The sequence below is a fragment of the Palaemon carinicauda genome, chromosome 36 (genome assembly GCF_036898095.1).
Source record: "Palaemon carinicauda isolate YSFRI2023 chromosome 36, ASM3689809v2, whole genome shotgun sequence".
Classification (NCBI taxonomy): Eukaryota; Metazoa; Arthropoda; class Malacostraca; order Decapoda; family Palaemonidae; genus Palaemon; species Palaemon carinicauda.
Window position 1 is genome coordinate 66,608,471 of NC_090760.1, and position 22,929 is coordinate 66,631,399.

Below are 22,929 nucleotides of genomic sequence, written 5' to 3' on the forward strand. Positions count from 1 at the left end.
ACGTTAAGTCATTTCCAAGTGTCAACAGAACAGCAATGGTAAGATAAAAAACATGTAGACATTTGATCCGTCCACCGAAGTTGAAAGCAAAACCAATAACAAGACATGAAAGTATCAAAGTCACGTTTGTAACAAATCTTTTGACCCCAAAGACTTTGCACTTCGATTGAATTTCATCGTTTTTCTCCAAAGACTTTTGCACTTCAATAGAATTTCCAATTTTTCCCCCCCCCCAAAAAATAGATTTAAGCGAGTTGCTTCATCTTCCAGGAAATTGGAAAAGCTGGTCAGAGTCCTGTGAAGTTTGAAGTCATAACCTCGAGGTAATCAAGCTTCGATAATATTTCAGTATTTCAATTATTCTTACCAGGGGCAATCAGGTTCCAATAATGATGCAACCTCGTCGGAATCATGCTCAGATTATGCAAAAACAACAAATGCAACCGTTTCTAGTCCACTGCAGTTCAAAGGCCTCAGACATGTCATTTCATATCTGGGCTTTGTCTAGTCTTAATAACCACGCTGGCCACCACGGATTGGTGGTGGTGTAAGATTTTCGTCTGGTCGTTCACAGTAAACCAACCTAGTATATGTGTTCCTGACTATTATTATTATTATTATGATTATTATCATTACTTTCTAAGCTACAACCCTAGTTGAAAAAGCATGATGCTATAATCCCAGTGGCTCCAGCAGGGAAAATATCACAGTGTCAGAAGGAAACAAGGAAAAATAAAATATTCTAATAACATTAACAATATTGAAATAGATATTTCCTTGTAAGCTATAAAAAACTTTAACTAAACAAGAGGAACAGTGTACCCGAGTGTATCCTCAAGCAAGCGAACTCTACCCCAAGACAGTGGAAAACCATGTTGCAGAGGCTATAGCACTGCCCAAGACTAGAGAACAATGGTTTGATTTTGGAGTGTTCTCTTAGAAGAGCTTGTTGATGGTGTCTGTTCCTGACTAGTGCAGCTTTGCTGATCATGGTGATGTACAAACCCTTTCACCACGTTAAGATACCTCCACTCAGATAAGGGCTCTAATTACAGTATATTGGATATCAGATTATCTAACGATTGTTAGGAAGTTAATGTCTGCACAATTATCTCGTTTTCCCCTTGTAGTTTGAAAGTTGTTGTCTTTTTACTTAGATATTCAAATAATGTTAATAAGTATATATTATTTGTGACTTGCAAAGATTATTGAGTTATTTTATTTAGGGATGAAGGGGGGTAGGGTAATATTTTACAAATCTCAGACATCATGAAACAGTCATTTCATATGTAGTACTTATGCTATCAATCCAGAAGTCTTTAGAAATGGTCAAAATATGGTTTACAAAGATGAAAATTGACTCAGCTAAAAGATAAACATCTTCAGGCAACATCTGTGTGTAATCTGTAAAGTCTTCTACTCGAATGTAAAATTCCTTTTAACTACAAAAAAGGGTTTACTACATAGATGAAAAATGTGGATTTGTTTTTACCTGGCATGTACGCCACGCCCTCTGGCATATTGTTGCTAATTCATTCGACATCTCAATAAAACAATTAGATTTTTTTTTCTGTATTACCATAGGGCTATAACATGACATGTAACCACATTTGTATATTTGCCGTTGTTGCAACGTCCCTGACTGGTGAACGCCAGACTGGGGTTCGAGTCCCGCTCAAACTCGTTAGTTTCTTTGGTCACTGCAACCTCGCCATCCTTGTGAGCTAAGGATGGGGTCTTTGGAAGTGCTTATAGGTCTATCTGCTGTCATCGGCAGCCATTGTCTGGCCCTCTTTGGTCTTAGCTTGGATGGAGAGGGAGCTTAGGCGTTGACCATATGTACTGTATATATGGTCAGTCTATAGGGCATTGTCCTGTTCGATAGGGCAATGTCACTGTCCCTTGCTCCTGCCATTCCTGAACGGCGAAAAAAAGGAACATCTGTAAAAATATTCAGGACCTGGGTAGGCTCTCATATAACATCTGCACATCACTTGTTTCCAAGCTTCGTGCCAAGTGCCATATGGCATCTATTCCACCTGAGTTGCCATTTTGTATCAATCACCCACATTATTATTATTATTATTATTATTATTATTATTATTATTATTATTATTATTAGCTAAGCTCCAACCCTAGTTGGAAAAACAAGATGCTATAAGCTCAAGGGCTCCAACAGGGAAAAATAGCCCAGTGAGGAAAGGAAATAATAAACGATAACTCGTTTCCAAATTACTCATCCGGTATCGTGTGTGGATTGAGTAGCTAGTATAAGTGTGTGTGTGTGTGTCTTTGCGTATCAACCAATTGGTTCCAATTTTCTTACCCGGTGATAAATGAGATCTACGTGTGAATAGCTGCTGTACATTAGTATCTAGCCCGGAAAGAAATAGATATCTGTTTGAGACACGAGGGTGAGGATGGCAGGTTCAACCTTGCCAAGATTCTTGGACATGATGTCAATTCAGTGCTAGCGGTATTTTTAGATTTATTTCAGAAGCAGATCTCCTGAAAGTTATTCAACTTTTATGATGACATATTTGCTTTTATGGTTTTAATTGAATATTATTTTATTCTTTACTTATAATAAACGATATCATCATCAATGACCCTCGATCTCAGGATGCCAAAAAACTTCAAATCTATCAATCAACTCACTTGCCTTCATGGTTATTAACTCTATCATTTGCGTCTATATAGAATGAATGATACCGTATATCTATCCACCTCCCAGCAAATGAAAACATTAACCACCCAGTACTAATTCCTCCTTCTCAGTTATAGGAGCAATCGTCCAATCATTTTCTTACCCAAAGGACTTATCTCCCTCTCGTGACCTGCAATTATGGCTATTGGACCCTTTCACATGGTATAATGGAATTGTCCTCCGATTGTACCCGAGGACATAGAGTGATTCCTTATTTCAGATCAATGACGTCTAATGTACTAGTTTTTTTTTTTTTTTTTGGGGGGGGGGGGCTTTTTTCTAGTTTGTTTCTCTTAAGGACTTCACCGGGAAAAAATTATCTGGAGATGCTTCTAAAACATAATCGAATCTGGATCGAGAGGTTCGCTTTTTTTTTCTTTTTTTTTTCTTTTTTTTGATCGAGAGGAAGATGTTCAATTTCCCTCTTCTGTGTTGAAAGGAAGGTCACTTTTTCCTTATCTGGGTCGAAAGGAAGAAGTTCACTTTTTTCCCTTTCTGGATCGAGAGAAAGAAGTTATTTTTTTATGTTCTGTATAGAGAGAAAAAAGCTCAATTTTTTCCTTTTTTGGATCGAGAGGAAGAAGTTCACCTTTTTTTTCCTTATCTGGATCGTAAGGAAGAAGTTCACTTTTTTTCCCTTTCTGGATTGAGAGAAAGAAGTTATTTTTTTATGTTCTGTATAGAGAGGAAAAAGCTCAATTTTTTCCTTTTTTGGGTCGAGAGGAAGAAGTTCACCTTTTTTTTCCTTATCTGGATCGAAAGGAAGAAGTTCACTTTTTTTCCCTTTCTGGATCGAGAGAAAGAAGTTCTCTTTTTTTTCCTTTGCTGGATTGAGAGGGAGAATTTCACTTTTTTCCTTTCTGGTCGAGAGGGAGAAGTTCTCTTTTTTTTCCTTTGCTGGATTGAGAGGGAGAATTTCACTTTTTTCCTTTCTGGTCGAGAGGGAGAAGTTCTCTTTTTTTCCTTTGCTGGATTGAGAGGGAGAATTTCACTTTTTTCCTTTCTGGTCGAGAGGAAGAAGTTCACTATTTTTTCCTTTGCTGGATTGAGAGGGAGAATTTCACTTTTTTCCTTTCTGGTCGAGAGGAAGAAGTTCTCTTTTTTTTCCTTTGCTGGATTGAGAGGGAGAATTTCACTTTTTTCCTTTCTGGTCGAGAGAAAGAAGTTCTCTTTTTTTTCCTTTGCTGGATTGAGAGGGAGAATTTCACTTTTTTCCTTTCTGGTCGAGAGGGAGAAGTTCTCTTTTTTTTCCTTTGCTGGATTGAGAGGGAGAATTTCACTTTTTTCCTTTCTGGTCGAGAGGAAGAAGTTCACTATTTTTTCCTTTGCTGGATTGAGAGGGAGAATTTCACTTTTTTCCTTTCTGGTCGAGAGGGAGAAGTTCTTTTTTTTTCCTTTGCTGGATTGAGAGGGAGAATTTCACTTTTTTCCTTTCTGGTCGAGAAGAAGAAGTTCTCTTTTTTTTCCTTTGCTGGATTGAGAGGGAGAATTTCACTTTTTTCCTTTCTGGTCGAGAGGGAGAAGTTCTCTTTTTTTTCCTTTGCTGGATTGAGAAGGAGAATTTCACTTTTTTCCTTTCTGGTCGAGAGGAAGAAGTTCTCTTTTTTTCCTTTGCTGGATTGAGAGGGAGAATTTCACTTTTTTCCTTTCTGGTCGAGAGGAAGAAGTTCTCTTTTTTTTCCTTTGCTGGATTGGGAGGGAGAATTTCACTTTTTTCCTTTCTGGTCGAGAGGAAGAAGTTCTCTTTTTTTTCCTTTGCTGGATTGAGAGGGAGAATTTCACTTTTTTCCTTTCTGGTCGAGAGGAAGAAGTTCTCTTTTTTTCCTTTGCTGGATTGAGAGGGAGAATTTCACTTTTTTCCTTTCTGGTCGAGAGAAAGAAGTTCTCTTTTTTTTTCCTTTGCTGGATTGGGAGGGAGAATTTCACTTTTTTCCTTTCTGGTCGAGAGGAAGAAGTTCTTTTTTTTTTTCTTTGCTGGATTGAGAGGGAGAATTTCACTTTTTTCCTTTCTGGTCGAGAGGAAGAAGTTCTCTTTTTTTTCCTTTGCTGGATTGAGAGGGAGAATTTCACTTTTTTCCTTTCTGGTCGAGAGGAAGAAGTTCTCTTTTTTTTTCCTTTGCTGGATTGAGAGGGAGAATTTCACTTTTTTCCTTTCTGGTCGAGAGAAAGAAGTTCTCTTTTTTTTCCTTTGCTGGATTGGGAGGGAGAATTTCACTTTTTTCCTTTCTGGTCGAGAGGAAGAAGTTCTTTTTTTTTTCTTTGCTGGATTGAGAGGGAGAATTTCACTTTTTTCCTTTCTGGTCGAGAGGAAGAAGTTCTTTTTTTTTCCTTTGCTGGATTGAGAGGGAGAATTTCACTTTTTTCCTTTCTGGTCGAGAGGAAGAAGTTCTCTTTTTTTTCCTTTGCTGGATTGAGAGGGAGAATTTCACTTTTTTCCTTTCTGGTCGAGAGGAAGAAGTTCTCTTTTTTTTCCTTTGCTGGATTGAGAGGGAGAATTTAACTTTTTTCCTTTCTGGTCGAGAGGGAGAAGTTCTCTTTTTTTTCCTTTGCTGGATTGAGAAGGAGAATTTCACTTTTTTCGTTTCTGGTCGAGAGGAAGAAGTTCTCTTTTTTTCCTTTGCTGGATTGAGAGGGAGAATTTCACTTTTTTCCTTTCTGGTCGAGAGGAAGAAGTTCTCTTTTTTTTTCCTTTGCTGGATTGGGAGGGAGAATTTCACTTTTTTCCTTTCTGGTCGAGAAGAAGAAGTTCTCTTTTTTTTCCTTTGCTGGATTGAGAGGGAGAATTTCACTTTTTTCCTTTCTGGTCGAGAAGAAGAAGTTCTCTTTTTTTTTCCTTTGCTGGATTGAGAGGGAGAATTTCACTTTTTTCCTTTCTGGTCGAGAGGAAGAAGTTCTCTTTTTTTTCCTTTGCTGGATTGAGAGGGAGAATTTCACTTTTTTCCTTTCTGGTCGAGAGAAAGAAGTTCTCTTTTTTTTCCTTTGCTGGATTGAGAGGGAGAATTTCACTTTTTTCCTTTCTGGTCGAGAGAAAGAAGTTCTCTTTTTTTTCCTTTGCTGGATTGAGAGGGAGAATTTCACTTTTTTCCTTTCTGGTCGAGAGGAAGAAGTTCTCTTTTTTTCCTTTGCTGGATTGAGAGGGAGAATTTCACTTTTTTCCTTTCTGGTCGAGAGGAAGAAGTTCTCTTTTTTCCTTTACTGGATTGAGAGGGAGAATTTCACTTTTTTCCTTTCTGGTCGAGAGGAAGAAGTTCTCTTTTTTTCCTTTGCTGGATTGGGAGGGAGAATTTCACTTTTTTTCCTTTCTGGTCGAGAGGAAGAAGTTCTTTTTTTTTCTTTGCTGGATTGAGAGGGAGAATTTCACTTTTTTTCCTTTCTGGTCGAGAGGAAGAAGTTCTTTTTTTTCTTTGCTGGATTGAGAGGGAGAATTTCACTTTTTGCCTTTCTGGTCGAGAGGAAGAAGTTCTCTTTTTTTTCCTTTGCTGGATTGAGAGGGAGAATTTCACTTTTTGCCTTTCTGGTCGAGAGGAAGAAGTTCTCTTTTTTTTCCTTTGCTGGATTGAGAGGGAGAATTTCACTTTTTGCCTTTCTGGTCGAGAGGAAGAAGTTCACTATTTTTTCCTTTGCTGGATTGAGAGGGAGAATTTCACTTTTTTCCTTTCTGGTCGAGAGGAAGAAGTTCACTATTTTTTCCTTTGCTGGATTGAGAGGGAGAATTTCACTTTTTTCCTTTCTGGTCGAGAGGAAGAAGTTCTTTTTTTTTTCTTTGCTGGATTGAGAGGGAGAATTTCACTTTTTTCCTTTCTGGTCGAGAGGAAGAAGTTCTCTTTTTTTTTCCTTTGCTGGATTGGGAGGGAGAATTTCACTTTTTTCCTTTCTGGTCGAGAAGAAGAAGTTCTCTTTTTTTTCCTTTGCTGGATTGAGAGGGAGAATTTCACTTTTTTCCTTTCTGGTCGAGAAGAAGAAGTTCTCTTTTTTTTTCCTTTGCTGGATTGAGAGGGAGAATTTCACTTTTTTCCTTTCTGGTCGAGAGAAAGAAGTTCTCTTTTTTTTTCCTTTGCTGGATTGGGAGGGAGAATTTCACTTTTTTCCTTTCTGGTCGAGAGGAAGAAGTTCTTTTTTTTTTTCTTTGCTGGATTGAGAGGGAGAATTTCACTTTTTTCCTTTCTGGTCGAGAGGAAGAAGTTCTCTTTTTTTTCCTTTGCTGGATTGGGAGGGAGAATTTCACTTTTTTCCTTTCTGGTCGAGAGGAAGAAGTTCTCTTTTTTTTCCTTTGCTGGATTGAGAGGGAGAATTTCACTTTTTTCCTTTCTGGTCGAGAGGAAGAAGTTCTCTTTTTTTCCTTTGCTGGATTGAGAGGGAGAATTTCACTTTTTTCCTTTCTGGTCGAGAGAAAGAAGTTCTCTTTTTTTTTCCTTTGCTGGATTGGGAGGGAGAATTTCACTTTTTTCCTTTCTGGTCGAGAGGAAGAAGTTCTTTTTTTTTTTTCTTTGCTGGATTGAGAGGGAGAATTTCACTTTTTTCCTTTCTGGTCGAGAGGAAGAAGTTCTCTTTTTTTTCCTTTGCTGGATTGAGAGGGAGAATTTCACTTTTTTCCTTTCTGGTCGAGAGGAAGAAGTTCTCTTTTTTTTCCTTTGCTGGATTGAGAGGGAGAATTTCACTTTTTTCCTTTCTGGTCGAGAGAAAGAAGTTCTCTTTTTTTTCCTTTGCTGGATTGGGAGGGAGAATTTCACTTTTTTCCTTTCTGGTCGAGAGGAAGAAGTTCTTTTTTTTTTCTTTGCTGGATTGAGAGGGAGAATTTCACTTTTTTCCTTTCTGGTCGAGAGGAAGTTCTTTTTTTTTTCCTTTGCTGGATTGAGAGGGAGAATTTCACTTTTTTCCTTTCTGGTCGAGAGGAAGAAGTTCTCTTTTTTTTCCTTTGCTGGATTGAGAGGGAGAATTTCACTTTTTTCCTTTCTGGTCGAGAGGAAGAAGTTCTCTTTTTTTTCCTTTGCTGGATTGAGAGGGAGAATTTAACTTTTTTCCTTTCTGGTCGAGAGGGAGAAGTTCTCTTTTTTTTCCTTTGCTGGATTGAGAAGGAGAATTTCACTTTTTTCGTTTCTGGTCGAGAGGAAGAAGTTCTCTTTTTTTCCTTTGCTGGATTGAGAGGGAGAATTTCACTTTTTTCCTTTCTGGTCGAGAGGAAGAAGTTCTCTTTTTTTTTCCTTTGCTGGATTGGGAGGGAGAATTTCACTTTTTTCCTTTCTGGTCGAGAAGAAGAAGTTCTCTTTTTTTTCCTTTGCTGGATTGAGAGGGAGAATTTCACTTTTTTCCTTTCTGGTCGAGAAGAAGAAGTTCTCTTTTTTTTTCCTTTGCTGGATTGAGAGGGAGAATTTCACTTTTTTCCTTTCTGGTCGAGAGGAAGAAGTTCTCTTTTTTTTCCTTTGCTGGATTGAGAGGGAGAATTTCACTTTTTTCCTTTCTGGTCGAGAGAAAGAAGTTCTCTTTTTTTTCCTTTGCTGGATTGAGAGGGAGAATTTCACTTTTTTCCTTTCTGGTCGAGAGAAAGAAGTTCTCTTTTTTTTCCTTTGCTGGATTGAGAGGGAGAATTTCACTTTTTTCCTTTCTGGTCGAGAGAAAGAAGTTCTCTTTTTTTTCCTTTGCTGGATTGAGAGGGAGAATTTCACTTTTTTCCTTTCTGGTCGAGAGGAAGAAGTTCTCTTTTTTTCCTTTGCTGGATTGAGAGGGAGAATTTCACTTTTTTCCTTTCTGGTCGAGAGGAAGAAGTTCTCTTTTTTCCTTTACTGGATTGAGAGGGAGAATTTCACTTTTTTCCTTTCTGGTCGAGAGGAAGAAGTTCTCTTTTTTTCCTTTGCTGGATTGGGAGGGAGAATTTCACTTTTTTTCCTTTCTGGTCGAGAGGAAGAAGTTCTTTTTTTTTCTTTGCTGGATTGAGAGGGAGAATTTCACTTTTTTTCCTTTCTGGTCGAGAGGAAGAAGTTCTTTTTTTTTCTTTGCTGGATTGAGAGGGAGAATTTCACTTTTTGCCTTTCTGGTCGAGAGGAAGAAGTTCTCTTTTTTTTTCCTTTGCTGGATTGAGAGGGAGAATTTCACTTTTTGCCTTTCTGGTCGAGAGGAAGAAGTTCTCTTTTTTTTCCTTTGCTGGATTGAGAGGGAGAATTTCACTTTTTGCCTTTCTGGTCGAGAGGAAGAAGTTCACTATTTTTTCCTTTGCTGGATTGAGAGGGAGAATTTCACTTTTTTCCTTTCTGGTCGAGAGGAAGAAGTTCACTATTTTTTCCTTTGCTGGATTGAGAGGGAGAATTTCACTTTTTTCCTTTCTGGTCGAGAGGAAGAAGTTCTTTTTTTTTTCTTTGCTGGATTGAGAGGGAGAATTTCACTTTTTTCCTTTCTGGTCGAGAGGAAGAAGTTCTCTTTTTTTTTCCTTTGCTGGATTGGGAGGGAGAATTTCACTTTTTTCCTTTCTGGTCGAGAAGAAGAAGTTCTCTTTTTTTTCCTTTGCTGGATTGAGAGGGAGAATTTCACTTTTTTCCTTTCTGGTCGAGAAGAAGAAGTTCTCTTTTTTTTTCCTTTGCTGGATTGAGAGGGAGAATTTCACTTTTTTCCTTTCTGGTCGAGAGAAAGAAGTTCTCTTTTTTTTCCTTTGCTGGATTGGGAGGGAGAATTTCACTTTTTTCCTTTCTGGTCGAGAGGAAGAAGTTCTTTTTTTTTTTCTTTGCTGGATTGAGAGGGAGAATTTCACTTTTTTCCTTTCTGGTCGAGAGGAAGAAGTTCTCTTTTTTTTTCCTTTGCTGGATTGGGAGGGAGAATTTCACTTTTTTCCTTTCTGGTCGAGAGGAAGAAGTTCTTTTTTTTTTTCTTTGCTGGATTGAGAGGGAGAATTTCACTTTTTTCCTTTCTGGTCGAGAGGAAGAAGTTCTCTTTTTTTTTCCTTTGCTGGATTGAGAGGGAGAATTTCACTTTTTTCCTTTCTGGTCGAGAAGAAGAAGTTCTCTTTTTTTTTCCTTTGCTGGATTGAGAGGGAGAATTTCACTTTTTTCCTTTCTGGTCGAGAAGAAGAAGTTCTCTTTTTTTTTCCTTTGCTGGATTGAGAGGGAGAATTTCACTTTTTTCCTTTCTGGTCGAGAAGAAGAAGTTCTCTTTTTTTTTCCTTTGCTGGATTGAGAGGGAGAATTTCACTTTTTTCCTTTCTGGTCGAGAGAAAGAAGTTCTCTTTTTTTTCCTTTGCTGGATTGAGAGGGAGAATTTCACTTTTTTCCTTTCTGGTCGAGAGAAAGAAGTTCTCTTTTTTTTCCTTTGCTGGATTGGGAGGGAGAATTTCACTTTTTTTCCTTTCTGGTCGAGAGGAAGAAGTTCTTTTTTTTTTCTTTGCTGGATTGAGAGGGAGAATTTCACTTTTTTTCCTTTCTGGTCGAGAGGAAGAAGTTCTTTTTTTTTCTTTGCTGGATTGAGAGGGAGAATTTCACTTTTTGCCTTTCTGGTCGAGAGGAAGAAGTTCTCTTTTTTTTCCTTTGCTGGATTGAGAGGGAGAATTTCACTTTTTGCCTTTCTGGTCGAGAGGAAGAAGTTCTCTTTTTTTTCCTTTGCTGGATTGAGAGGGAGAATTTCACTTTTTGCCTTTCTGGTCGAGAGGAAGAAGTTCACTATTTTTTCCTTTGCTGGATTGAGAGGGAGAATTTCACTTTTTTCCTTTCTGGTCGAGAGGAAGAAGTTCACTATTTTTTCCTTTGCTGGATTGAGAGGGAGAATTTCACTTTTTTCCTTTCTGGTCGAGAGGAAGAAGTTCTTTTTTTTTTCTTTGCTGGATTGAGAGGGAGAATTTCACTTTTTTCCTTTCTGGTCGAGAGGAAGAAGTTCTCTTTTTTTTTCCTTTGCTGGATTGGGAGGGAGAATTTCACTTTTTTCCTTTCTGGTCGAGAAGAAGAAGTTCTCTTTTTTTTCCTTTGCTGGATTGAGAGGGAGAATTTCACTTTTTTCCTTTCTGGTCGAGAAGAAGAAGTTCTCTTTTTTTTTCCTTTGCTGGATTGAGAGGGAGAATTTCACTTTTTTCCTTTCTGGTCGAGAGAAAGAAGTTCTCTTTTTTTTCCTTTGCTGGATTGGGAGGGAGAATTTCACTTTTTTCCTTTCTGGTCGAGAGGAAGAAGTTCTTTTTTTTTTTTTCTTTGCTGGATTGAGAGGGAGAATTTCACTTTTTTCCTTTCTGGTCGAGAGGAAGAAGTTCTCTTTTTTTTTCCTTTGCTGGATTGGGAGGGAGAATTTCACTTTTTTCCTTTCTGGTCGAGAGGAAGAAGTTCTTTTTTTTTTCTTTGCTGGATTGAGAGGGAGAATTTCACTTTTTTCCTTTCTGGTCGAGAGGAAGAAGTTCTCTTTTTTTTTCCTTTGCTGGATTGAGAGGGAGAATTTCACTTTTTTCCTTTCTGGTCGAGAAGAAGAAGTTCTCTTTTTTTTTTCCTTTGCTGGATTGAGAGGGAGAATTTCACTTTTTTCCTTTCTGGTCGAGAAGAAGAAGTTCTCTTTTTTTTCCTTTGCTGGATTGAGAGGGAGAATTTCACTTTTTTCCTTTCTGGTCGAGAAGAAGAAGTTCTCTTTTTTTTTCCTTTGCTGGATTGAGAGGGAGAATTTCACTTTTTTCCTTTCTGGTCGAGAGAAAGAAGTTCTCTTTTTTTTCCTTTGCTGGATTGAGAGGGAGAATTTCACTTTTTTCCTTTCTGGTCGAGAGAAAGAAGTTCTCTTTTTTTTCCTTTGCTGGATTGAGAGGGAGAATTTCACTTTTTTCCTTTCTGGTCGAGAGAAAGAAGTTCTCTTTTTTTTCCTTTGCTGGATTGAGAGGGAGAATTTCACTTTTTTCCTTTCTGGTCGAGAGAAAGAAGTTCTCTTTTTTTCCTTTGCTGGATTGAGAGGGAGAATTTCACTTTTTTCCTTTCTGGTCGAGAGAAAGAAGTTCTCTTTTTTTTCCTTTGCTGGATTGGGAGGGAGAATTTCACTTTTTTCCTTTCTGGTCGAGAGGAAGAAGTTCTTTTTTTTTTCTTTGCTGGATTGAGAGGGAGAATTTCACTTTTTTCCTTTCTGGTCGAGAGGAAGAAGTTCTCTTTTTTTTTCCTTTGCTGGATTGAGAGGGAGAATTTCACTTTTTTCCTTTCTGGTCGAGAGGAAGAAGTTCACTGTTTTTTCCTTTGCTGGATTGAGACGAAGAAGTTCATCTTTTTTCCTTTCTGGTCGAGAGGAAGTTCACTTTTTTCCTTTTCTGGTCGAGAGGAAGAAGTTCACTATTTTTTCCTTTTCTGGATTGAGACGAAGAAGTTAACTTTTTTTTTCTTTTCTGGATTGAGACGAAGAAGTTCACTTTTTTTTCTTTTCTGGATTGAGACGAAGTTCACTGTTTTCCCTTTATTGATCGAGAGAAAGAAGTTCACTTTTTCCCTTTTCTGGATTGAGAGGAAGAAGTTCACTTTTTTTCCTTTTCTGGGTCAAGAGGAAGAAGTTCCCTTTTTTCCCTTTCTGGATCGAGAAGAAGAAGTTCATTTTTTTCCCTTTTCTGGATCGAGAGGAAGAAGTTCACCCATTTTCCTTTCTGGTCGAGAGGAAGTTAACTTTTTTTCTTTTTCTGGATTGAGACGAAGAAGTTCACTTTTTTTCTTTTCTGGGTTGAGACGAAGAAGTTCACATTTTTCCCTTTCTGGATCGAGAGGAAGAAGTTAACTTTTTTCCTTTTCTGGATTCAGACGAAGTTCACTTTTTTCCTTTTCTGGATTGAGACGAAGAAGTTAACTTTTTTTCTTTTTCTGGATTGACACGAAGAAGTTTCCGTTTTTCCCTTTCTGGGTTGAGGGGAAGAAGTTAACTTTTTTCCTTTTCTGGATTGAGAGGAAGAAGTTAATTTTTTTCTTTTTCCAGATTGAGACGAAGAAGTTCGCGTTTTTCCCTTTCTGGGTCGAGGGGAAGAAGTTAACTTTTTTCCTTTTCTGGATTGAGAGGAAGAAGTTAATTTTTTTCCTTTTCTGGATTGAGAGGAAGAAGTTGTGCTAATAATCTTTTAAAGGATTTATGTGACGAATTGAAAGACTATATCTATGAATAGTTAAGTATCTTTAGCCTTTTTTCCTGATTTATATCTAAATATTCGACAAATTCCTACGTACTGTCGATTTATATCTCTGAGTAATTAACAACTTCAGCATTTTTATGATTTCATATCTCTGAATAGTCGGAAATTTTCGTCTTTTTGTGGATTTATATTTGAATACCCGACAATTTTATCTTTTGTATAGCTTTATGTCTGAATAGCCGACAAGTTCATACTTTTTATAGATGTCTGCACAGTCGACGATTTCAACTCTTCTATGGCTTTATGTCTGAATAGTCGATAATTCCATCCTATTTATGGCTTTATGTCTGAATAGTCGACAATTTCCTCCTTTTTATGGCTTTGTGTCTGAATAGTCAGTAATTTCCTCCTTTTTATGGCTTTATGTCTGAATAGTCGAAGTTTTTCATCCTATTTATGGCCTTATGTCTGAATAGTCGATAATTCCATCCTATTCATGGCTTTATGTCTGAATAGTCAACAAATTCCTCCTTTTTTATGGCTTTGTGTCTGAATAGTCGATAATTTCCTCCTTTTATGGCTTTGTGTCTAAATAGTGGATAATTTCATCTGTTTTATGGCTTTGTGTCTGAATAGTCGATAATTCCATCCTATTTATGGCTTTATGTCTGAATAGTCGACAATTTCCTCCTTTTTATGGCTTTGTGTCTGAAAAGTCGATAATTCCATCCTATTTATGGCTTTGTGTCTGAAGAGTCAGTAATTTCCTCCTTTATGGCTTTATATATGGATAGTCAACCAATTCCTCCTTTTTATGGCTTTGTGTCTGAAAAGTCGATAAAGCCATCCTATTTATGGCTTTATGTCTGAATACTCAACCAATTCATACTTTTTATGGCTTAATGTCTGCATAGTCGATGATTTCATTTTTTTATGGCTCTGTGTCTGAATAGTCGATAATTCCATACTATTTATGGCTTTATGTCTGAAATATGTCGACAATTTACGCCTTTTTATGGCTTTGTGTCTGAATAGTCAGTAATTTCCTCCTCTTTATGGCTTTATGTCTGATTAGTCGATAATTTCATCCTATTTATGGCTTCATGTCTGAATAGTCAACAAATTCCTCCTTTTTATGGCTTTGTGTCTGAATAGTCGATAATTATCTCCCTTTTATGGCTTTATGTCTGAATAGTCGATAATTTCATCCTATTTATGGCTTTATGTCTGAATAATCAACAAATTCCTCCTTTTTATGGCTTTATGTCTGAATAATCAACAAATTCCTCCTTTTTATGGCTTTATGTCTGAACAGTCAACAAATTCCTCCTTTTTTATGGCTTTGTGTCTGAATAGTCGATAATTTCCTCCTTTTTATGGCTTTATGTCTGAATAGTCAATTATTTCATCCTTTTTATGGCTTTATGTCTGAATAGTCAACAAATTCCTCCTTTTTATGGCTTTGTGTCTGAATAGTCAACAAATTCCTCCTTTTTATGGCTTTGTGTCTGAATAGTCGATAATTTCCTCCTTTTTATGGCTTTATGTCTGAATAGTCAATAATTTCATCCTTTTTATGGCTTTATGTCTGAATAGTCAACAAATTCCTCCTTTTTATGGCTTTATGTCTGAATAGTCAACAAATTCCTCCTTTTTATGGCTTTGTGTCTGAATAGTCGATAATTTCCTCCTTTTTATGGCTTTATGTCTGAATAGTCAATAATTTCATCCTTTTTATGGCTTTATGTCTGAATAGTCAACAAATTCCTCCTTTTTATGGCTTTGTGTCTGAATAGTCGACAAATTCCTCCTTTTTATGGCTTTGTGTCTGAAGAGTCGATAATTCCATCCTATGTATGGCTTTATGTCTGAATAGTCGACTACAGCGCATTTACCTCAAAGTACATGTATTCTGTTTGCCACAGTACATTGTATGAGTATGACAAAATACATGTATTCTGTTAGCCTGAGTACATATATGAGTATGACATATTAAATGTATTCTGTTTACCAGAGTACATATATGAGTATGACATACATATATTCTATTTGCTAGAGTACATGTATGATTATGAAAAAAATATGTTTTCTGTTTGCCAGAGTAAATTACATGAGTCTGACAAAATACATGTATTCTGTTTGCTAGAGTACATATATGAGTATGACAAAATATGAGTATTCTGTTCGCTAGAGTACATATATGATTATGACAAATTACATGCATTCTGTTGGCCCGAATACATGTATGAGTATGACAAATTACATGTATTCTGTTTGCCAGAGTACATTATATGAGTATGAAAAAATACATGTATTCTGTTTGCCAGAGTACATATATGATTATGACAAAATACATGTGTTCTGTTTGCAATAGCATAATCTAATGAAATTATTCTGTTTGACAGAGTACAACGTCTAACAAAATACACGTATTCTGTTTGTTAGAGTACAATAATTCAACATAAATCTATGTGCGTGAATTTGATATATAGCAACTCTCCGATCAGTAGTAACTATAATATAAACAGCATTTATTTGGTAAACATTTTCGAAGCCTAGGAAAGCTCAATTATAACTCTGATTCCTTTTCTAACACAGCCTATTCCTCCAAGACACAGCCATGTTCTTCCCATCTAAACTGACCTACATAAATATAGAAGCCTCTCATGTGCCTTTAATCCTCGCCGAACTAAGGGTAATTCCTTCTGGGATCATAGCAATAGCAAAATAAACCTGATTTACTCAAAGAGAGCGTGAGGCCGCCTTTCATTCAAAATATCACGGTCCGTGATTTTGCATAAGAAAGTCTGTAACTCATGCTACTTTTAGGGGCATTAATTTTTCAATGTCATGTCTTATCCGCAAGTGTTTGACTTTTCAAGGAATGTCAAAAGTATACTGTCTGTTCTATTTTTTTTACATATATATGTATACATATACATATATATATATATATATATATATATATATATATATATATATATATATATATATATATATATATATATATACGTGTGTGTGTGTAAATATTACAATGGCCTTTATTGAATTCCACTTTTGGGAAGCATTTATTACAAATAAATTTCGAGTGGATATACATTCATAAAGGTATATTTCGATATTAAATGTCATTGTGGTTGATATCTACAGTGATTAAAATCACGAGTGTTAGTAATATATATATATATATATATATATATATATATATATATATATATATATATATATATATATATATATATATATATATATATATATATATATATATATATATATATATATATATATATATATATATATTGTAATGCATAGAACAGTTGTGGATGGTGGAGAAGGATTGGACTGTATTGGTAACAGGAAATTAGCTAACCTAGAGTATGCTGATAATGCTGTCCTTATTAACAGAACACCACAAGACTTGTAAAGCTTGCTTACCAGAATGCATGAAATATCACATAAAGTTAGGTTAAAGATAAATAGAAGAAGGAGATGATGAGAACGGAATGCGTAAGGGAAGATGAAGTATCATTGGAGGGTGAAATAATTGATGAGGTGGAATCATTTAAATGTTTAGGAACTATGATCTCTAATACAGGGTCTTTAGAATTGAAGTTTAATGAAAGATTGAAAAAAAAATCAGGCTATATATCAGTTTAGTGAGATCGGTGTTACTGTATGGACATGAATCATGGTATGTCTATGAAACAATCTCCAATAGATCTTGTGGATTTGAGAACAAAACCCTCAGAAGGATATTGGGAGTTTAATGGCAGGACAGGAGTAGAAATGAAACTATAAGAGAGATTACTAGAGTGCCATATGTGGATGAGATCATGGTGAGGTGTAGATGGAGATGGTTTGGGCATGCTCTACGCACTCCCCAAGAGAGATTAGTTCACCCAATTTTCAACTGGGCTCCACAAGGCACCAGAAGAGTTGGAAGACCCAGGCCTACATGGCTAAGAACTATGGAGCGCAAAGTAGGAGAAGTATTGATTTAAAAGCTCAAGATAGAGAAGACTGGCGAAATCTAACCGAGACCTTTTGCGTCAATGGGCGTAGGAGAGATGATATATATGTATATCTATATATATATGTGTGTGTGTGTTTGTGTGTGTGTGTGTGTGTGTGTGTTTGTGTGTGCGTGTGTGTGTATCTGTATTAAGCATCCCTTGTCATACATATTCCCTAGACGGAATAAATTTAACGCTTGTTTCCAAAATGTATCTGTACACTTACTCAGACAAGGTTTATGAACGTTCCAGAAGAGAACTAAATCAAACTCATACAGAACAATCAAACGTTTAACCCTGAAATACTAGAGGTACATAACGTTCAATATATCAAACGTTTGCGAACGTGACCCTCCCATCCGGCACCCGTGATGAATGGTATTGAATGAGTTATTACTCGATGTGTTTACTCATTGCTGGGTTATAAGCCGGAGGCTCGGGAAACGAAATTAAAAGTAGCTATCGAGAGTGACATGTTCACTTAAAAGGTGTACCAACCGTGTGTCACACGATCGTACATAGTAACGACATTTAATTTTTTGTATATATTATGCTTGTATCTTCGCTCTCCCCTCGCACTGAAAAGAACCTGAAATAACATGTATGTTTTTGTCACCGTTAACTGTTAACCGATGCGGTGTCGGTTTTGAACAGAAAATTTCCTGTTGCATTGAGTTTTTGTATATAAAGTCGAGTGTTCTGTAATAAAGTGACTCAGTTGCTTTCATCTTGTCTTTGAGTCACAACCTTCTCTCAGCTCATCACAAAGGAATCGAAAATACTCATCTTTTGACATGTTTTCATAATCTGTAGTGTTGTAAGTACATTGAATGGTTTTAAAATCCACCTGAAATACCTGACATATGAGGAATATTTTACGTATTTTATAAGATACCTTATAGTTATTAGTGATAACTAAACTATAACCCTAGTTTGAAAAGCAGGATGATATAAGCCCAAGGGTATAACTGAAAGTAACCGAGTGCGAAAAGAAGGTTTTTTTTAAAGCACCCTAAAATACCTTAACTATCAGGAATATTTTGCGTATTTTATAAGATACATTTTAATCATTATTATTACATATAAGCTACATCCCTAGTTGGAAAAGCAGGTTGCTTCAAGACAAAGGCCTTCAATAGTGGAGGTAACTATGTGAGCAGAGGAAATACGGAAATAAATGAATAAAAAATCTAAAGCATTTAAACATCAGTATGAAAATATGAAGAGAGACCTATGTCAGTCAACATAAAATTTTGTTAGGATTCAACTTCATCCCCCATAATGTGCACCATGCACTAATTTTAGCTAGATCTCTATTAAGAGATTCAGCAACCCCAGATCTGCATTCAGGGTATGGAATTGATGCAAAGAGAGTAGTATTAAGGAATTAAAGGTAATTTTAAGTGGTACATGGAATTTGCTGTACAGAGTTGTGATAATTTTCAAGTTAACATAGAAATAAATACCAAGGAAATAAATGGCATTGAACTCTAATGATTTCAATATACGTTCCATGAAATCAAGAGAGCTATCGTATTTTCATGCGGACTCTCAATCGCGAATAACTTCATGAAATACTTATCTTAATTCAGTTACATAATTTATGACGTCCTCAACACATTACCACTGTACTAGCCTCCTTGCTAGTGCAGTGGTAACGTATCTGCCTAGCATTGGCATGGCAGCAGATCCATCCCCACCTGGAACCGTGATTTTAATCTGTTTACCGTGGAGGTCACTGCTATGGTTGTGCACCACAATAGGGTATTGGGCTTGCCCGGTTGACGTTCCGGTGAGTATCTATTCTCATGAAACTGGAACTGAGGACAGAGATAAGATATCCAGTGAATTCGTGATAACAAATTATTTGGCGAAATTACGGAAAAGAAAGAGTTAAGAAAAGATAAGCAAAGGTAAGGATAAAAATCCAAAGCGAGTGACATCCAACCAGCAGCAAGGACACGATACCTTTGCGTCCGTGAATTGGGGAAAACAGAAGAAAGGATTGAATCATTGACATGAGGCAACATAAATCCTTTAATAGGATTCAGGATACATTTCCTCCCTCCATCGCTCTCCTGCTCGCCCCAAATCCTCCAATTGAAGGATGGGATTAGGATCTGAATTCGGGACGAGAAAGGACCGAGGATTTCGTTGGTATCCTATAGGATATTGCGGGATCCTGTTCTTATATGATTTTGGATTGTGAAGGAAACTTTCGGATTGTATCGGATTCTGTTTTGTTTTTAGAAAGATTACAGGATTCTATCCCACGATGCTACTGGATTCGATAGGATTGAATAACGTAAGGTAATGCCATTGGAGTCTACAGGATGGTACATAATATTACATAGAGGAATACTACAGGAATACATTCCTTGACTTAATATTACTTATAATCTTCATTTTGGTAATCAAGTTCAGTGCACCAATACATTCGCTTAAGGTTATAGATAATTACTTGGGGAATGATATTTTGTAACTTGGGCTTTGCTTCAGAGCGATCTTCAAGTATAGGTAGGAGAAAGTTGACAATCATCAATGTTATGCAATTATCGATCTATTCTCTCTCTCTCTCTCTCCTCTCTCTCTCCGTCTCTCTCTCTCTCTCTCTCTCTCTCTCTCACACACACACACATTTATCTAGTTTACCTGGAGGAAATTTTCTGTAATGAGTTCTCTCTCTCTCTCTCTCTCTCTCTCTCTCTCTCTCTCTCTCTCTCTCTCTCTCTCTCTCTCTCTCTCTCACATTTATCTAATTTACCTGGAGGAAGTTTTCTGTAATCTCTCTCTCTCTCTCTCTCTCTCTCTCTCTCTCTCTCTCTCTCTCTCTCTCTCTCTCTCTCTCATTTATCTAGTTTACCTGGAGGAAATTTTCTGTAATGAGTTCTCTCTCTCTCTCTCTCTCTCTCTCTCTCTCTCTCTCTCTCTCTCTCTCTCTCTCTCTCTCTCTCTCTCTCTCTCTCTCTCTCTCTCTCTCACACACACATTTATCTAATTTACCTGGAGGAAGTTTTCTGTAATCTCTCTCTCTCTCTCTCTCTCTCTCTCTCTCTCTCTCTCTCTCTCTCTCTCTCTCTCTCTCTCTCTCACATTTATCTAATTTACCTGGAGGAAGTTTTCTGTAATCTCTCTCTCTCTCTCTCTCTCTCTCTCTCTCTCTCTCTCTCTCTCTCTCTCTCTCTCTCTCTCTCTCATTTATCTAGTTTACCTGGAGGAAATTTTCTGTAATGAGTTCTCTCTCTCTCTCTCTCTCTCTCTCTCTCTCTCTCTCTCTCTCTCTCTCTCTCTCTCTCTCTCTCTCTCTCTCTCTCACACACATTTATCTAATTTACCTGGAGGAAGTTTTCTGTAATCTCTCTCTCTCTCTCTCTCTCCTCTCTCTCTCTCTCTCTCTCTCTCTCTCTCTCTCTCTCTCGTTACGAAATCTGAGGTCTCTAGCCTATTTTTATAATATTAGATATATGGCATAGAATAAAACGCTTCCTACTAATAGTTACTACAATATCTCTATATTTTCTTTATTCCATCTGTTTGTTTTCTTGTAATTCCCTCTCCTCCCCTTCTATTATTCTCGGCTTCATCTCCTTCTCCTCTTGCATCCTCACCGTTCAGAATATAAACAGCGCAAGAACCACAAGCAAAAAATCAAAACAAAACAAAACAGATCTGCCATAGTATCTAGACCTCGCCGGGAGTGGTCCTCTCGACCAACTCAGATAACAAAATGTGTTTACTTTCTTCTCTTCTTCTTCTTCTTCTTCTTCTTCTTCTTACCATCTCGATGATAGAATATGTTTACTTTCTTCTTCTTCTTCTTCTTCTTCTTCTTCTTCTTCTTCTCAAATAGAAGAAAGTAAACATCGCAGAACCGCAGTCATTTAGATGAAGAATTAATCTGGGATGGATATGAGTATTTTGATTTTTGCCAAATATGTTTTCTCATACTCTTTTGGGGCATAGACATTCTCTCGGTCAATTATCAGTTGATGATAAAGTTGTTTCAGTTTAGCTGCAGTTGGAAGAGTTTTTCCACTTCCGTCCAGGGTTCCATGCCTTACCACTCCGAAATATGATCTTTGAGTGAGCATAGTAATCCACTAAGGTACTTTTCATTAAATTCTAAAGTAATTGTGTATCTTTTCTTATCTTCATAAGTATATTTCTTTAGAAGAAAAAAGATGATTTTTTTTTCTAACATTTACCGACAGCTGTTTCAGCCAAGCACTAAAGGCTTTCGTCAGGGCATCATTGCAAAGAAATCCTTATTCCTTATATAACTAAACTGCACACATTGAAACGAAAATTAGAAAAAAAGCTAAAAACAAAAGAATTAATGATAAAAAGATTTCTAGGTGTTTTTATAAAAATACTACTGAAGATGTCTGAGCCTAATTCAATTACTACATAGGTAGTAGGTTTGGCCAGGGCAACCAGCCGCCCGTTGAGATACTACCACTAGGGAGTTATTGGGTCCTTTGACTGGCCAGACAGTACTACAGAGGATCCTTCTCTCTGGTTGCAGTTCTTTCCCTTTGCCTACATATACACCAAATAGTCTGGAATATTCATTACAGATTCTCCTCTGTCCTCATACACCTGACATCACTGAGATTACCAAACAATTCTTCTTCGCTCAAGAGGTTAACTACTGCACTGTATTTGTTCAGTGGCCTACTTTCCTCTTGGTAAGGGTAGAAGAGACTCTTTAGCTATGGTAAGCAGCTCTTCTAGGAGATGGACACTCCAAAATCAAACCATTGTTCTCTAGTCTTGGGTCGTGCCATAGCCTCTATACCATGGTCTTCCACTGTCTTGGGTAGAGTTCTCTTGTTTGAGGGTACACTCGGGCACACTATTCTATCTAATTTCTCTTCATCTGTTTTGTTACAGTTTTTATAGTTTATATAGGAAATATTTATTTCAAAGTTACTGTTCTTAAAATATCTTATTTTTCCTTGTTTCCTTTCCTCACTGGGCTATTTTCCCTGTTGGAGCCCCTGTGCTTATAGCATCCTGCTTTTCCAACTAGAGTTGTAGCTTAGCAATTTATAATAATGATAATACATACATATATTTCAATATATGAATATATATAGATATTTATATATATATATATATATATATATATATATATATATATATGTGTGTGTGTGTGTGTTTGTGTGTGTGTGTGTGTCCGTGTGTCATAAGCCATTATTAGTCCACTGCAGAACAAAGGCCTCAGACATGTCCTTCCACTTTTGTCTGTTTATGGTCTTTTATGCCAGTCCACACCGGCAAACTTTCTTAGTTCGTGAATATTCTTTCTTCCCTTCCTCTGCTTCTCTTGCAATCTCTAGGGACCCATTCTTATATATATATATATATATATATATATATATATATATATATATATATATATATATATATATATATATATATGTATGTATGTATATAGATATATATGAATCATGTATATAAATATATATATATATATATATATATATATATATATATATATATATATATATATAAATATATATATATATATATATATAGAGAGAGAGAGAGAGAGAGGAGAGAGAGAGAGAGAGAGAGAGAGAGAGAGAGAGAGAGAGAGAGAGAGAGAATGTTAGCAATTACATAAGATCTTAATAACCTAGATTATTCAAAATCAGTTAAAATAGTTCTTCGTTTCCCGTCAGTTTTGCCTCGCAAAATCGACCGTTTTAATTACCCACTCCCACCCACCCAACCCCAACACCCCATCCATACAACACCCAACCTGACTTAACCACCTCCCCATCCCCACCCCAGCTCATCACCTATTCCATTCAATTTCGGGATATTACTTTATTCCTTTTTTTTCTATTTCCATCTTGTTGCCTTTTCCCTTATTCGTTTTCTTATTTTCATTAAACGATTTTAAAATCTGTTTTTTCTTTATTTTCCTCTCTATTTTTTTTTTCTTTTTCATTTCAGAATTCAGGTGATAACTTTTTATCACAAATCATTACTTATCTTATTCATATCTTATTTCTCTCTCTCTCTCTCTCTCTCTCTCCTCTCTCTCTCTCTCCTCTCTCTCTCTCTCTCTCTCATCTAATTTACCTGGAGTAAGTTTTCTGTAATGAGTCTCTCTCTCTCTCTCTCTCTCTCTCTCTCTCTCTCTCTCTCTCTCTCTC

General features: G+C 36.7%; 1 protein-coding gene, 1 long non-coding RNA gene and 1 pseudogene across 2 annotated transcripts in view; 1 reads left to right on the plus strand and 2 right to left on the minus strand.

Moving 5' to 3' along the window:
* Positions 1-22,929, minus strand: part of LOC137628860 (octopamine receptor beta-2R-like) — a 561,435-nt gene that overhangs the window by 503,414 nt on the left and 35,092 nt on the right. The window lies entirely within an intron of this gene.
* LOC137628861 (uncharacterized) overlaps positions 1-22,929 on the plus strand; it is an 80,542-nt gene that overhangs the window by 15,386 nt on the left and 42,227 nt on the right. The window lies entirely within an intron of this gene.
* LOC137628257 (octapeptide-repeat protein T2-like) overlaps positions 19,523-22,929 on the minus strand; it is an 18,808-nt pseudogene continuing 15,401 nt past the window's right edge.